The following is an 18,271-nucleotide window of genomic DNA, read 5'->3' on the forward strand; positions in this document are numbered from 1 at the left end:
CTGGAGGGAAATGTGAAAAATGTAATTTGCTTAAGGCAGCCCCTGTTTTGATTAATGAGAACTCTAATAGTTATATGTGGTGATTATGATAAAATAACATACACATAGAGTCAGGACCCTAAGGATGAAATCCCAAGGGGGAAGAAATCCCACAAAGAAATAAAACAGCGTGTCCTCTTCAACATTTCTTCTGGAAGAAGGGAAAAATAATTTCTTCTTCTTCTTCATAATCTCAAGCCAGCTGTCACCTAAGAAGGAACAAAATTCATATGATTATGTTAGCTCAAAGATAACCTGATGAAAGTCTGAAAATTTAGTTTAAATTAAAATCTCATTGGTAGTAATGGAGACTTCTGATAGAAACATGTTTATCTTCTCTGGAGAGGAAAGCCTTAAATAAATGCAAGCATCAAAGAATTTCCATGGATATAAGTTTTCCAAAGGAAAATGAGCTCACAATCAAACATCTCAAAAAAAAAAAAAAAAAAAGAGAGAGAGAGAGAATAAGAACTATGAATAAGAGTCATTAGAAACAACAAATAACCACTTAATCCACAGAGGGCGTAGTTACTAGGTTTATCACATACAGGATGTCAAATTAGTGTATGTAATACATTTAGAGAAATAAAAAGCCGAAAGAAGAATATATGTAAGGAAAGAAGAATATATGTAAGGAACAAGAGACAATTAAAAGTAACCAAGAAGATTTTGGTGAACACAAGTCCATGAGGCTTTTAGAAATAAAAAAATAATATCTGAGTTTAGAAACTCAAAGCAGGGGCTAAGCATCCTAGTAAAGTGGAAAAGGGAATTAGTGAATTATAGTTTAAATATGAAAAATGTACTCAAAATGCAGCCCAAAGAAACTTAGAGGAAACATCACTATGAATGATGAAACAATTAAGACTTTCCTGTAGAAAGTGAAAATAGTCAAGAGTGCCCACCAATGTTATTTCTCTTCAGTGAACTGGACATTCTAACTAGTGCTGTATACTGAAAAGGAAGGAAGGAAGGAGGGGAGGGAGGGAGGGAGAATAGATAAATATGTTACAGATTTAAAGACTGGAAAGAAGAATTTAAATTTATCCCTGTGTTGTAGAAAATACAAAATAATATCAAATTCTTTATTTGAATTAGTAAGGGACTTTGACAAAGTTAATAGATACAAAGTATAAAAAGTCAATTGTGTTTCTGTATACCAGCAATAAGCAGGTATCTTTTAAAAAGACATATATATATGTATGTAGACACACACACACACACTGAGAAAAAGCCAGTTTGATAGAAAAAGATTCACAAAATCCAGCTAGATGATAAGTATTTCACAAAGTCAACTTTGTTAACAATTACAAAAATGCAAATCAGAATTATAATGAGAAACCACAATACTCACCAAATTAGTAAAATTTAAAAGTCTGAAAATAGAGTATTTGGGTAAGAATATGAAACTTTTTGGAAAACAAAAGCAGTTTGGTTCTATTGAGTAAAATTGAAGATACTCATTGTCTCCTACCCAGTTCATATAAACCATATAAGAAATAGTTGAACAACTTAAAAGAGAATTATGTCAAATCATACAAATAATAAAAAAAGAAATATCAATGACCAAGAAACACATATATAAACAAATGCTCAGTCTCACTAGTAATTAAATATAAATTAAGATGAGTTTTTATTTTTACCTCTAAAATTAGTAGAGATTTAAAATAAAAAAATATTAAGTTTTATCTTGTTATCTCTGTTTATCTCCGTAAAATGGATGTTTCCACAAACTGCATATGAGAACATTGATGGGTACAACCTTTCTAAGGTATAATTTGGCAGTTAATACAAAAGCATCCCTAGCTTTGGGCTTAGTAATTTGAACTTTTACTCTAGGAAATAATAAGCAAGCACAGAGATTGACCTGCAGGGATGATTACTGAAGTGCATTTTTGAAGAGCAAAAATAAATAAATAGAACTTTAAAAATGTATAATAACTGGGAGAGAACTAAAATTTTTTTGCATGTCCACACTAGGAAGCACCGTTTACAATTCAGTGTTATGGAGAAATTCTCACTCTGGATAGTTAAATGACACAAACTAGTTAGAGGAAAATGCGTGTATAACAGGATTCCAATGCTATTTAAATATTATATACATGACAGAAATGCTAGGATGTATAATGCATGGCTTCGTATGTGGTGATTTATCAGGCAAATTAGGCAATATATTCTCCTCCTTACTATTTCCTATATTTTCCAGATTTCCTATAATGTTATGTGTTGATTTTATTCACATGAAATGATTATTAAAAATATGTAGGAACGTATTGCATGGAGCACTGGGTGTGGTGCATAAACAATGAGTTTTGGAACACTGAAAAGAAATAAAAGAAAATGGAAAAAGAATATGTAGGAAAATCTACATCAGAACAGAATCTCCAATTCCATACTTCTGCTTTCTTAAAAGTTTAGTGCTTGCAAATGTTTTCTTTGAGCCTTGGTTCTAGATTGTGTGTATAAGTCCTGATTTCTTTGCATCAGGAGAACAATTTTTTTTTTAAGATTTTGTTTATTTGAGAGAGAGAGAGTGTAAGGGAGAGGGAGAGAGAATCTGAAGTGGACTCTAAGCTGAGCTCACAGCAATATAGGCGGCTGGATCCCATGACCTTGAGTTTATGACCTGAGCTGAAACCAAGAGTCTGACACCCAACCAGCTGAGGCACCCAGGCATTCCCAGGATGGGAACTGACTACCAAACACATTTTTATGTAAATCCCACCTCATTTATAAATTCCTGTGTATTGAGGAGGATCAACATATTTTGTGATTCAAGATGCTCATAACTTCCTAAAATATAAGGAGTTCTTTGTGCAACAGGACTAGCTTTGTATGTAGCCCCCAAAAGATGGGCCTTTTCTACATTTGTTCAAGTTGTTCAGCAGTTTAGAAAGTAGCCAGAGTAGCAAGTGATGTGGAATTAAAATCAAGGCACAAGTCTCTTGGTTGATATTTGATGTGAAGGAAATGGTAGAATAATATAAAACCTAACTTTGTGTTGTTACAGCAAATACCTCCTTTATTTCTGCTAACAAAACAAATAAAGCTCAATTCTTTAATACGTGCACTAGAATATGAAATTCTGAAGAAACAGCTACTCATAGATCCTTGCCATTGGGGTAAAGTTGGGTTTTTATTAGATATGTGTACTATATCCCAGCAAATGTATCAGCCTAAATCAGTTCATTTGATTACTATTTGTAGTGGGCTGAATGGTGGTCCCAAAGATACCAAGTTCTCATTCTGGAACCTGTAAACCTTATTTGGAAAAAGTTTTTGTTTGTTTGTTTTTTTTTTGTTTTTTGTTTTTTTGTTTTTTTGGTAAGATGTGACTAAATTAAGGATCTTGAGATGGTGATGTCATACTGTATTATTTGCATGGGCCCTGGGGCCCCGGATGCTTGGTGCGTAAATTCTCACAGGAGGAAGGCGGGGAGAGATTTGGGGCACCCCCAGAGAGAAGGCAATATGACTATAGACAGATTGGAGGGACACAAACAAACACAAACCAAGGAATGAACACTCTGGTCACCAGAAGCTGGAAGGGGCAAGTACCAACAGATTTTCCCTTGGGACCTCTGGAAGGAGCATGACCCTGCTGACACCTTGATTTTAGATCATAGGCCTATGGAACTGGGAGAGAATACATTTTTGTTGTTTTAAGCCATTTTTATTGTGTTAAGCTGCGTAGTTTATAGTAATTTGTTACTGCTCCTGAGGAAACTGGTCCATGGTTCATAATGAAAATATGAGGCTATCAATGACCGTAAGTGGATTTGAATCTTGTTATTAAACCAGATATTTGCAAAAGAAAAAACAGAACAAAACCAAAACAACAAGAAACCCCACCATATAGTTGCAAGAAGATAAGAGTAGTGAAAACACTACAGTGTTTTTCCCTAATAGCAATCATGTTTAGTGTCATTATTCATAGTCATTCTTTCTCTTCTTAATATTTTTTTTGCCCCTACATTAACAATTGGGTTTTTTTTTTCTTGGCAGTCTCTAAGCATTGATACTTTTCAATTCCAACACCCATTTATCTTCTTGTTTTAACTCTGCTGTAAGTAAGTCCATAAGTCTGAGAAGAAAATAGAAAAGTGTCTTATAAGCTTTTCAAAACATGAAATCCTGAGATGTTACTAATGCTAGAATTCTTATTATGTTCATAATTTTTTTTTTCTATTTTCTCAGTATGTTAACAAGTGGTCTTAGTCTTCTTGAGTAAAATTGGTGAATTTCTCCTGGTTCCTAGGAAACAAAGCTTGGGAACTGAGCTACAAGTCCTCAGATGTTTTTAAGTTATATTTTTGTTCTTATTTTTATCAAAATAAAATAAAAACATGATAAAAACATTTTAAAAGGGTTATAATAAAAAGGGATATGTAAGGTTATAATAGAAAGGGACTCCTTTACATACATCTTCTCTATTCCTGGTCTCCTTAGAAATATCTTTTAATGAGTTTAGTTTTTACATTTCCAGTTGTCTTCATTTATTAAATAATACAACTATACTATTTCTTTTCTTTTCTTCCTTACTTTCTTTCCCCTCCCTCCCTCCCTTTCTCTTTCTTTCTTTTCTTTTCTTTTCTTTTCTTTTCTTTCTTTCTTTCTTTCTTTCTTTCTTTCTTTCCCTTCCTTCGTTCATTCGTTCCTTCCTTCCTTCCCTCCTTTCTATTGAATTCCTGCTGTAAAAAGCAAGGATTTAACTTAATAGATGTGTCCTGCAGTTCCTTTCTCCTCTTCATCTTCCTCAGTTTTGATTGTATATTGTTATTTCTATTTAACTGGATATTTTTGTTACTTTCAATAAAATACTAGTCTTTGTTTCACTAACTTGAGACATCTCTTGACTTCCCATTATGTGAGAAGAGAACTGTGAACCCATCTACTCTTCCTTTTGTGTTTCCTCCATCCTTCCTCCCCCCAGTTTCTGTAGATTGATACCATAAATTCTCTATGTTTTAATTACACATATTGCTCTACTATGAGGTATGGATTCTGCTCAAGGATTTAAAATGTGCAAGAATATTGGATGCTGGCCTGTCCACAGGTGATGGGCTGTGGAGTGGAGAAAACTCATCTCTGAGGACAGCATGGTCCTGGGTCCCTTGTCTTACTTCTCATCTGCTTCCTTTGTCAGCTTCTGCCTACATTGGTCACTCTAGAACTGTCCTTCTCTTCTCCCAGTCCATCTTCTCCAATGCTCAGCCAAAACATCTCTGGAAAAGTTTTGTTTCTTTATGCAGAGATCCGCTTTCACAGCAGTTGGTTTTCTCCTCTCTTGGGAAGATAAAAACTATTTCCAGTCGGGGCCATGTGCTGTCTCCTCCCTGTATCTGAAACAGCAACTCTTGCCTTTATACTTTGCTCCTCACTTATCCACTCACTGTTCTTTATTTTATGTTCTTTTGGTTCCCTGGAGCTCCCTCCAGGGCATTGAATGTGGAGAGAAGCTAGGAAACTGAAAGATTTGGCATCCATTTAAAAAAATGTAAGAAGCAGAGAAAAAATTAAAGACTTGCCAAATTTACCTGTACAGGCACTGTAAACAAATTATCCTAAATGGCAAAGAGTTCTACTTTAGATGGCAGGGCAAATTGCCCTAAATAGATAGTGGCTGCCTTTGGTGCTATGCTAAAAACAAACAAACAAACAAACAAACAACAATAACAACAACAAAAATAAAACAAACAAGCAAACAAAAAAACTAAAACAGTTCAATTCTATCTGCACTTACAGGGTAAGGTATACTATGACTTTTGGCAGATTGATTTCTCTGTCAAGGCTATGTGGCTGTTTTATCCAATTAAAAGTCTTTATGGAGCCAAAAACCTTAACTGCTTCCTCCCTCTTTGACACCTTAATCTATTTAGAGATTTTAACAACAGATATGCTGGCCATATTGTTCATTTGATTCTTGCCTCAAGGCTGAATAGTAATCTGCCTTTGTTACCCGTATGCCTACTCAGTTTTATCTTTTTTTTTTAATTTGTTTATTTACAGCATAACAGTGTTCATTGTTTTGGCATCACACCCAGTGCTCCATGCAGTACGTGCCCTCCCTATTACCCACCACCTGGTTCCTCAACCTCCCACCCCCGATGCTTCAAAACCCTCTGGTTGTTTTTCAGAGTCCATAGTCTCTCATGGTTCATCTCCCCTTCTAGTTTCCCTCAACTCCCTCTCCTCTCCATCTCCCCATGTCCTCCATGTTATTTGTTATGCTCCACAAATAAGTGAGACCATATGATACTTGACTCTCTCTGCTTGACTTATTTCGCTTAGCATAATTTCTTCCAGTCCCGTCCATGTTGCTACAAAAGTTGGGTATTCATCCTTTCTGATGGAGGCATAATACTCCATTGTGTATATGGACCACATCTTCCTTATCCATTCATCCGTTGAAGGGCATCTTGGTTCTTTCCACAGTTTTGCGACCGTAGCCATTGCTGCAATAAACATTGGGGTACAGATGGCCCTTCTTTTCACTACATCTGTATCTTTGGGGTAAATACCCAGCAGTGCAATTGCACGGTCATAGGGAAGCTCTATTCTTAATTTCTTCAGGAGTCTCCACACTGTTCTCCAAAGTGGCTGCACTAACTTGCATTCCCACCAACAGTGTAAGAAGGTTCCCCTTTCTCCACATCCTCTCCAACACATGTTGTTTCCTGTCTTGCTAATTTTGGCCATTCTAACTGGTGTCAGGTGGTATCTCAATGTGGTTTTAATTTGAATCTCCCTGATGGCTAGTGATGATGAACATTTTTTCATGTGTCTGATAGCCATTCGTATGTCTTCGTTGGAGAAGTGTCTGTTCATATCTTCTGCCCATTTTTTGATATGATTATCCAACTCTATGGTGAAATAATCTTCAACAAAACAGGAAAAAATATTCAATGGAAAAAAGACAATCTCTTCAATAAATGGTGCTGGGAAAACTGGACAGCGATATGTAGAAGAATGAAACTCGACCATTCTCTTACACCGTACACAAAGATAAACTCGAAATGGATAAAAGACCTCAACGTGAGACAGGAATCTATCAGAATCCTAGAGGAGAACATAGGCAGTAACCTCTTTGATATCAGCCACAGCAACTTCTTTCAAGATATGTCTCCAAAGGCCAAGGAAACAAAAGCAAAAATGAACTTTTGGGACTTCATCAAGATCAAAAGCTTCTGCACAGCAAAGGAAACAGTCAACAAAACAAAGAGGCAACCCACGGAATGGGAGAAGATATTTGCAAATGACAGTACAGACAAAAGGTTGATATCCAGGATCTGTAAAGAACTTCTCAAACTCAACACACACAAATCAGTTTTATCTTTTTAGCCACTTGGGATGAGAAAGTTTCTGAATTTTCCCCATCTCTTCATTTTTGCTTGTAAAACCTCAAATTCTTTAATAAGGCTTATCTGTCTTTTAAATGTCCTTGTCAGAGGCACCCATTATTAACCAACCTACCCTACTCCTACTCTGTTTTCCAGTTTTCTTCTTCTTCTTCTTCTTTTTTTTTTTTTTACGGAGCTGCAACTTCATTAAATGTATTATCTTCATTCTAAGTGATAGCAGGTGAAATTTTGCCATATAGAATATGTTTTCTGACCAAAATGGAATAAAAATAAGTCAATAATGGAAAGACAACAGGAATATCTACAAACACAAATTAAGCAACACTCTTTAAACAATCCATGAATCAAAGGAATTAAATACATATAAATGAAAATAATATATAACCTATCAAACTTTGTGGGATGTAGCTGAAGCTGTGAAGAGAGGGAAATTTATAGCACTAAAACATTTGCATTAGAAAAGAGGAAAAACATCAAATCAGTTATTAAATTTCTACTTTAAGAAACTAGGGAGAAAATTAACCTAAAGCAGGTAATAGGAAAAAAAGAATAAAATAGTGGAAATCAATAAACTTGAAATAGGAAGACAACAGAGAAAATAACTGAAACTAAAAAGTGATTCTTTAAAAAAATCTGATAAATGTGGGGGCGCCTGGGTGGCTCAGTGGGTTAAGCCGCTGCCTTCGGCTCAGGTCATGATCTCAGGGTCCTGGGATCCAGTCCCGCGTCGGGCTCTCTGCTCGGCAGGGGGCCTGCTTCCTTCTCTCTCTCTCTGCCTGCCTCTCTATCTACTTGTGATCTCTCTGTCAAATAAATAAATAAAATATTTGAAGAAAAAAAAATCTGATAAATGTGATATACCTCTTGCCAAGAGTGACAGAGCTAGAGGCACCTGGGTGGCTCAGTTGGTTAGGCATCTAACTTTTGATTTTGGCTCAGGTCATGATCTCAGAATTGTGAGATTGAGCCCCAAGTTGGGCTCCACATTGGGCCTGTAGCATGCTTAAGATTTCTTTCTGCCCCACCCCACCCCCAAACAGTGAGTGAGAATATGATAACCAGTTAGGAGTGAATCAAAAGATATTAGTACAAATCTTGTAGCCATTAAGGGATAATGAGGAAAAACCACAAACAAATTTATATTCCTAAATTTGATAACTTAAATGACTAATTCCTTAAAATCTGCAAACTATTGCAACTCAATCAAGATGAAATCAATAATAAAAAAATAAATAAAAAGATGAAATCAATAATTGGGATAATCCTCTAACCATTAATGAAACTGAATTTGTAATTTAAAAACTCCTGAAAAAAAAATCTTCACGCCCATATGATTTCATTGGTGAATCTTACTAAATTTTTAAAGAAGAGTTAAAAATAGAGTTCTTTCCTCCATCTTGGAACCTATGGAGGTCTACTGGGAACTCCCATAATGACAACTATGTCTGGAAGGGAACATATAGCTCTTCTTACTCTGTGATGAGAAGAAACTGAATTCTATCTAGGCAAGAGATGTGCTTCTGTGTACAAAGCAAAGAACAAAACAGTGACTTTTGGTGGCAAACCCAACAAAACCAGAGTAATCTGGGGAAAAGTAACTCATGCTCTTGAAAACAATGGCATGGTTTATGCCAAGTTCTGAAGCAATCTTCCTGCTAAAGCCATTGACCCACAGAATCCATGTGTTGCTGCAACCGTCAAAGACTTAAACTTACTGAAAAGCAAATAAATTAAGGTGTAGATTTGTTTCCTAGTTAAAAAAAAAAAGACAAGATAACAATAGATAACAGAAGAGAAAGGAATACTTCCCACTCATGAGGCCAATAATACTCCCATTTGATTCAATGCAAATATTTACATTGAATATTTAATTGGGTCTCTGATACTCACTGTAAGTGAATCCAGTACCTTGTAGACATTTAGGGCCCTGTCTCTGAAGACAGATTGCCTGGGTCCAAATTTTAGCTCAGCTATCTTAGCTATTTCCTTGGTGTGTTATGTAACTGGTCAGTAGTTTGTTAACCTTAGCTGGTCAGTAGGGATTGACAGGAGTAACTTTCTAAAGATTAGTGGGATAAACATGTAAACTCTTACAAGTCTTTCCCATATAATATGGACAGGTAGTATTATCTTTTTTTTCCTTTTTCTTTTTTTCAAATTATTCTCTTCATTGTTCTCAGTTGATATTCATTATGGTAGAGTTTCATTCTCCTATTATAATTTCTCTTGCTAATTGCTGTGAACTCCCAACATTTTATTAACATTTTTTTCTATGGTGTCTCAGAGTTCCACATATGCTTTGGCAATTTATACTTTTTTAAAATCTTTATGCTCTCATTGTGTAAACAGTCTAAAAAATAGATGACTCATGTTAAATATGACCTATCTTTTATAGCCAACATGTATAAATTAACAGGAATGAAATTTATAAGATTAATGAATACTGGTGATTTTGCTGCCCGGAATGAAAACATGAAAGCTATGCCTAGCAGCATGTTGGGGAAATATATCAAAGCGTTTTATATTTTTAGATTATGAACAGTAACTTTTATTCAAAAATTTAGAAGAGCTTCCTCTCTTATGTTTGAATTTTTAATGTACTTCTACTTCGTCTGATATTAATATACTCCTCCTTGCTTCCTTGTTCTTTGCAATAACATTGCATATCTTTGCTCTACTCACTTTTTACCTCTATAAACTATTTTATTTTGATTGAGCCTTTTAGTTTTGTCTTTAACCTCAGTTAGATCCTTGAGGCTAGTCAGCAATCTTTCTGGTTTTATGTGATTAGAACCTCTTTGATTCTGATTGTGTAAACATCTAAAAAATAGGTGATTCATATATATGTGTGTTTACATGAATTCCAAGCCTCCGGCCCTTCTCCCTCTGTTACCCAAACATGACTGTAATCAAGAAACCCCTCATGTTCTTGTAGCAAAACTTCAAAATAACTGCCTCTACTTGGGTGGCTCATTTGGCTAAGCATCTGACACTTCATCTCGGGATCATGAGTTCAGGTCCTCTGTTGGACCCCACATTGGGTGTGGAACATGCTTCAAGACAAAACAAAACAAAATAAAAGGCTGCCTCCATGGGTGATTTTTCCAAATTCTTCCTGCTTTGATGGAGGAAGTGCCTTTCCTCCCACATAACTTATTCCTTTTTCTTTTTAAAGATTTTATTTATTTGAGAGAGAAAGTGAGAGCACATGAGTGGGGAGAGGGAGAAGCAGACTCCCAGCTGAACAGGGAGCCGAGTGCAGGGCTTGATCCCAGGTCTCTGAAATCATTACCTGAGCCGAAGGCAAACACTTAACCCACTGAGACCTCTAGGTGCCCTAAGTTTATTCCCTTTAACTCTATCTTTGGCTCTTCTCAATGAATCTACACATTTAATCAACCAGCACATCCACTGGATTCTACTTGGCTGTTTTGTCCAATTACATTTACTGCCACACTTGTCCCAGCTGGTATCACATGGCCGTAGACATGTGGTCACTTACCTGGTCTGCCATTCTATTCTTGTTCCCTTCCAGTCCCCCATGAAGCAGCTGAGGTGATTTTTTGTAAACGTAAATCTGATTGTATCACTCCCTTGCTCAGTTTTTTTCTTTTCTTTTCTCTTTAAGATTTTATTTATTTATTTGAGAGAGAGAGCGAGAGCATGTGTGTTCACATGCAAGTGGAGGTGAGGAGCAGGGGAAGGGGCAGAGGGAGAAGCAGACTCCCCGCTGAGCAGGGAGCCTAATGCAGGGCTTGATCCCAGGACCCTGAGATCATGACCTGAGCCAAAATCAAGTTGGATGCTTACCCAACTGAGCCACCCAGGAGATCCTCCTTAGTATTTTTTTAACGGCCTCCCAGCATCCTCAGGATAAAGTCTAATAATAAAATATTTTATAATATTTTAATTTTAAATAATAAAAATATTTTACAAATCTTACTTTTGCTTACCTTTTCATTCTTCCTCCTTGCCAATCATCCATTGCATCTATATTCTAAGTATAATGATCTGATGATGGATGAAAATTATTTATATGGGCGTCCAAATACTCAAAGTTGTATAAGGGGTAATAAATGGATAGATGGATGAATCATGGTGGTGGAGCTGTGGAATTGTGTTTAAGCACACATAGTTTATGAGATGATTTACCTGTAGCGATGTTTACATCTCTATAATTAAGTTAACTCAGAAAGATTAACTGAGAGAAAAAAATATACTTCTAGCAACATGTTAAAATGTCTTTGCTTACCACATTTAGTGAGCCAAATGCCATCAGCTTCAGGATTTTTGCTGATAAGCCAAATATTAAAATGACTTATTTCACAAGTACTTTGGAAGTTATTTGTAAATATTCCACAAACAGCTTTCCTATAGGTGGTTAAAAGCCATAAACAACGGTTTTGTATTTGTCATAATTAATATATTTTAGAAATATGTGTGTATCTCATTTCCAATGCAGTTGACATAAATCTCTGAGTCAGACATGCCACTTATAATGAAATACCATTCATTTCTCTGTCCGTAAAGAAATTTTCATCTGAGGAGATGTTATGTCAAAAGGGCATTTTCATCCAGAAAGCTTGCAATATTAGACTGATAAAACTTATTTTCTTTTTCTTAAATTCTTTATCTCCTGCTATTCTCGGACACTGATGCTCGAGGCACATATTCTCATGGTTCCACATTAGAAAATTATTAAGTTAAATTCTTGAGAGACATTAACCCTTTGATCCTCTTTTTAATTCGTCAATAGCATGATAAAATTACATTGTTCTTGACCTAAAACCCCTGAAAGAAAGTCAAAACAATTTGTTTTGAATTCGTTATATGTAGATATTATAATTATTGTCATGAAAGTAATCCCTAAGGAATAGATGATGTAAGTTAAAGTCACTATTTGTGGCTATTTGTGGTATAACAAATTTTACCTGTAAACCCACAAATTGTCTTAAAGAATACTTCTATATAATCATGAGTCTATGCAATATACAGAGATCCTCTTTAAGAGTAGATGGTTCATTTGTGACTACGTGGATGGGACTAGAAGGCATTATGCTTAGTGAAATAAGTCAATCAGAGAAAGACAACTATCATATGATCTCCCCGATATGAGGAAGTGGAGGTGCAACGGTGGAGAGTGTGGGGGGTAGGAAAAGAGTAAATGAAACAAGATGGGATTGGGAGGGAGACAAACCATAAAAGACTCTTAATGTCACAAAACAAACTGAGGGGGGCCGGGGGGAGGGAGGTAGGGAGAGGGTGCTGGGGTTATGGACATTGGGGAGGGTATGGCTATGGTGAGTGCTGTGAAGTGTGCAAACTTGGCAATTCACAGACCTGTACCCCTGGGGATAATAATGCATTATATGTTTATAAAAAATAAAAAAAATAAAAAGGAGTAGATGGTTCTTCAAAATTGTGTTATCTAGGCATTTTAGGGTACACCTCTTTCTAGTTCCAAAAAGGAATCTTCCAAAAAGGATCATTAACACAGAGAGAGACCAAGTTGAAATGTATTTGTTGAGCACTGGGACTTTATTAACTTCTCTGCTATGGCTGATAACAATGGTGATTTCACACCATAGCACAGCAAAGCAATTTGTACGTACACATGAATGTATGTAACGGACTGAATGTTTTCCCCTCAACATTCCTATGTTGAACGCCTAACCATGCCCACCTCCCCATTGTGACTGTACACATACAGATTTTTAAGGAGGTAATTAAGTTTAATTAAATCATAAAGGGGAGGCCCTAACCTGATAGTACTTACCAGAAGCAGAAGAGACACTAGAGACCCAGGTGCACACAGAGAAAAGACCATGTGAAGACAGTGAGAAGCCACCACCTACAAGCTGAAACAGAGGTCTCCACAGAAACCAACATTGTTGGCACCTTGATCTTGGACTTCTAGCCTTCAGAAAACTGAGAAACTTTGAGAAGACTAATTTCTGTTGTTTAAGCCACCCAGTCTGTGTTATCTTGTTACAGCACCCTGAGTTAATATAATGTGTGTGTGTGTGTGTGTGTGTGTAAGGGAGAGGGAGCTGGTGGGAGAGAGGGAGAGAGAGCAAGCGTGAGTGCATGGGACACTGAGTAGGCAGGTATATAGAACTGTGATTTGATTGACAGAAAGATGCCAGTTGATATGGTTAAGAAGTGTAAAGTTTCTATAAAAACATTAGGATGTGGAAACTGAGAAAGAGTTCTATAAAGTAGGAAACAATTTACTTCCAGAATTCTCAGGGCCCATAATTGTTTTCTACCCCCGCCATGGCTGGTCCATTCCCTGCACAAGTCAGGATTCCACCAGATGGGGGAAGCTTGCTTTTGCCATTCTGAGAGGTTTACTCCTAACCATTCTAGAGATACTTGATAGATGCCTATCTATGCATCAGGTACATCTAGCTAGTGCTGAAAAGCCCGGTGTATTCCTGAGCATTAAGTTATCGTGAATGTGCATGAAGCAAAGATCAATTAACAAATCATTAAATATGTGGAGGAAAAAGCACAAATACATTAAGAATAAAAATTAATACATATGAAAAGTCAGTTAAAAAGGCAGTATGTCTTTCCCAATTTCAAGTTTCGTTTCATAAATTTGAAAGCCTAAATAGCACAAATAATATAAACTATCACACTGACTCAAGAAGTAGAAAATCTCAGTAGATTTGTAATTTGGGTAAAAATATTCTATAAAGTCTAATGCCCTTTCCCCCATATACCTAAAATATGTAGATTGGTAATTTCTCTTAAGCTTTGCAAAGAACCCAGCTAATCTCCTGTTCTGTAAGCTTTTACAGAAAATATGATTCTGAGAATGCCAGGAGAGTACGATACAAAGAAATCTAGCACTGTGGGATATCTCGATAGATTAAATAAGACATTTTGTAAGATCTTAGAAAAATTTGTTGAGTGATACATTGGATGCAGACTTTTGCTAAACAGGGAAGAGAGTATTAAAAATATGTAATGAACACTCAGGCCTCCTAGATGGGAAGACAGGGACATCAAACATTAAAAAATGACAGTATGGTTCAAGACAGTACATTATTAGACACCAACACGATTCCTGTAAAGCATACATAAAATAAGAACTCAGAAACAGAGGAGACTGATACAATTCTAAAGGTGACTTGGACCGCACCATTTGACATTTCTCTGTGAGAGTACAAAAGATCTATATTGCCTACCCTAATAATCTACAGATGGGAAGGGTACAGCACTTTATGACCATAAGGCATTGCTGTGAATACGTATCTGAAGGCTTGTAGCATAATATAGATAATGTGAAAAAAAATAGAGCAGAACTTTAAGAGGGTGCTCTGGTAAGCACTAACAGTATAAATTAAGCAGTAAGTTCATTTTTGCTAACTCCAGCTCCCGTCACTTGTTCCTTTGCCAATACCAGCCATTTAATGTCCAGAGGAAGCCTCTCAGACATCCATTCTCCCCTGGTTGTTGACATGTTAGTTTAAATTAGTCACTATGTAAATGCCCCCTGAGGTTTTAGCTCTACCTAGGAAATGAAAGATTTTGTTCCTTACTAAAGCAGCATTAATGTCAGAAATTAGATAGAAGATACATTTTTAGAAGCATTTAGAGGAGATTTGAAGATAGATATTTCTTTTTTTTTTTTTAAACTTTTTCTTTCTTTTTTATTTGACAGAGAGAAATCACAACTAGGCAGAGAGGCAGGCAGAGAGAGAGGAGGAAGCAGACTCCCCGCGGAGCAGAGAGCCCGATGTGGGGCTCGATCCCAGGACCCTGGGATCATGACCTGAGCCGAAGGCAGAGGCTTTAACCCACTGAGCCACCCAGGCGCCCCATGAAGATAGATATTTCTATTCTACTGTACACAGCACACGGACCTCTTGCCCTCCTGCCTGGGAGCAAGGAGGCAGGGATTAGTAATAGTAGTAACAGCTCTGTCTGTGAGGCCAGATGGCCACGGTTCAAATTCTGATTCCACTGTTCATTAGCTTGGTGAACTTGGGCATTCTTAACATCTTTAGTCTTAGTTTCCTCATCTGAAAAATGTGGTAAATAAGAGTACTGCAGTATTGTTTGTATTTCAGTCATATGATTAACCTTCAAGGAGGTAATCCAGGTGAAATGCTTAGAACCAGTCCTGGCCTGCTCTGAACCCTTGCAAGAACTGAATCAACAGTCTTAGTGGTAGCACCAGTAATGCTAAAGAGCAGCAGTACCCCTCCTCCTAGAACCTTCTCTGCCTCCCTGCCTGCCATCCTGCAAGTGGTACTGATGTGATGAGGTCAAACTCTGACGAAGCTTTCATGCTTTTCACTCTTACAGCGGCAACCTAGTTGTTCTGCCATCATGGATCCTCCTTAACATGCCTCTTTGAGAAGCATCTTAATCCTCAGGGGCCTCCTGAGAATTTCATTAACCCACACGGAGGGTGGTAACAGCTTCATTACGTCACCTGTTGCCAGGAAATGGCTGGATGTCCTTGTCCAGCCTCACCAGACCAGCTGCCCCGGGGGCACCAGAGAAGCATTGCTCCTCTTTGAAAAAGCCATGTTTCTTTCCACGTTGTGATTTGGCCTCAGCCCAGAGCACCCCCAAGCCTGCCGCTTCTGATTTCATGGTACCACGTGGCAGGGAAGACGGATCACAAAGGCAGCATAAAATGCCTGAGTTGAGGGCAGCCAGCTGTTTATTGCTACATTATCTGCTTCTGAAAGAGACTACAGAGCTGCTGCTCCCCCTTTTCCCTGCAGATAAAACTTGATGAGATATTAACATTTAAATTACAGCACTCTTTATTTTTATTCCATTCTAGAGGCTTTGAAATGCACTGGACTGTTTCAAACTGCTTTCTGGGGAAGCTTAATAACACCTCCAGCTTTTCTGAGGGTCTTTTTCAACCAGGCAACCTGCTGTCACTCCGTCAGCCCTCCAAAGGGTATTTCAGTGATTGCTGCAGCCCTGGGCTCTTGTTTGTCTAAATATCCCCACGAGTCTAACATTCCAGGTACCTTAGTCTGCCAGCTTAAACCAAATAAAAGGTAAAATCTTAGCTCCTCTTTACTGATGAATTCCCTGGGGGTTTAAGCCTTTGCCTGCCTGTTTCCGTCTTGTCCATGTATCTGCAGTATGAACACAAGATGGGCTTTTAATTAGCAAGTTGGAGGCAATGGAGCTGCCCTGTCATAGGGCTTGTTGAGGCCTGTTTCCTGTTAACAGTGAGTGGAGAAGAGTGTTTCCTCCCGCCCTTGCTTACCACCACCGTAACCACACCCCGCCCTATGTGCGCAGCCTCCTTTAACTCCTCTTTTAGGACCCAGTTCAAATAGTGTCTCTTTTCTGTAACTTTTCCTAATGTTTCTTCCCCTCGACCATCCTCTGAACTCTCACAGGATTGAACTGCCCCTCTCTTCCTTCTCATGGAATTGCAGGATAGAGATTTAGTAGTTTATGTCCACGTCTGGACTCTCTGCCAGACATTTACTTCATGCACGTTTGTACCATCTGCTGCCATAGCGCAGAAATGGAAGAGATGACCAGTTGAATTGCTTGCTGAATTAAAGTGAACTAAAATAATAGATTTCATATGGGAAAATAGGTAGAGTTTTAAAACACTGAAAATATCCTTCTGGTTTAGACCATGGGATTAAAAAAACTCAAATAGATCACCAAAGCACTGATATAGTTACATCAAAACGATAACAGCTGTTGTTACTTGTGCTAGGCATTACCATAGGTACATATCATAACCCTATGTAAACTGTGTGTAATTATGTCTATCTTATAAAATAAAGAAACTGAGGCTCAGAAAAGTTAAATATCATCTGTGGGATCATGACATTTAATCAGTGTATCAGTCAGTGTTCTCTAGAGAAACAGAACCAGTAGGATCTCTCTCGCTATTTATTTATCTATTGAGACAGGGAAAGAAAAAGACTGATTTAAGGAATTGGCTTATGTGATTATGGGGGATGGCAAGTGTGATATCTGTAGGCAATCTGACAGGCTTGGAAATTCAGGATAAAAGGAGATATTGAAGTCTTGATTCTGAATCCCACAAGGTAGGAGGCTAGAAACTCAGGCAGGGTTTCTGTGTGGCAGTCTTGAGGCAAATTTCTTCTGTAAATCTCCCACATATGCTCTTGAGGTCTTCAACTGATCAAATGAGGCCCACCCACACTATGGAGGGTAATTTGCTTTACTCAAAATCTACTGATCTAAATTTTATTCACATCTAAAAAATACCTTTACAGTCACATTTGGATTGGTATTTGACTGAACAAGTAGAAGTGTGAAGAATTCTCTTTCCACAGTGTCTTGACCTTCCAGATGTTTGTCTAGTTCTCCATGGACTCTGTTCAGCTCTTTTTCTTCTCTGCTAATCCATGTGCCATGAGAACTTGTCTTTTACATTGTGAAATCTCCCACTTTTTAACCTCCTGGACATATTTTCTTTCTATTTTGGTTCTCCTCTCAGTGATTCTATTTACTTGAGTCTTCTAAAGCTTACCATCCCTCACTCCCCACACGTGGGTTAGTCATCCCCAGTTCTAGACTATGGGTCACAAAGTGAGTAGATGACAATATGTAGACAGAGTGCTCAGAATTCTGAGAACTGAAATGCAAGCTACTGTAAAATTCTTTTGTGTCATTTTCAGTAGTGTTGTTCTCATCGTCCCAGGGAACATGATGTTAAGATGAAGATGCTGATTATGTTATTTAGTATTGCAGAAGTAAACTATTTTGTGGCAATGAATAAATCTTAAGTCCTTTAGGAACTTGTAGAACAGATGTTAAAAAAAAAGGCAAGTAAGTTTCTATATTTTAAAGCCCTTTGAAGAAGATAAAATGGCTTTTAAAATACTGGTTATTTATAC

At 37.3% G+C, this 18,271-nt stretch overlaps 1 pseudogene; it reads right to left on the reverse strand.

Annotated features, from left to right (window-relative positions):
• The window catches only part of LOC123952575, a 37,426-nt pseudogene extending 21,413 nt beyond the window's left edge, over positions 1-16,013 (reverse strand).
• Positions 16,014-18,271: the final 2,258 nt, after the last annotated feature.

Source organism: Meles meles, chromosome 11 (assembly GCF_922984935.1).
Source record: "Meles meles chromosome 11, mMelMel3.1 paternal haplotype, whole genome shotgun sequence".
Taxonomy (NCBI): Eukaryota; Metazoa; Chordata; class Mammalia; order Carnivora; family Mustelidae; genus Meles; species Meles meles.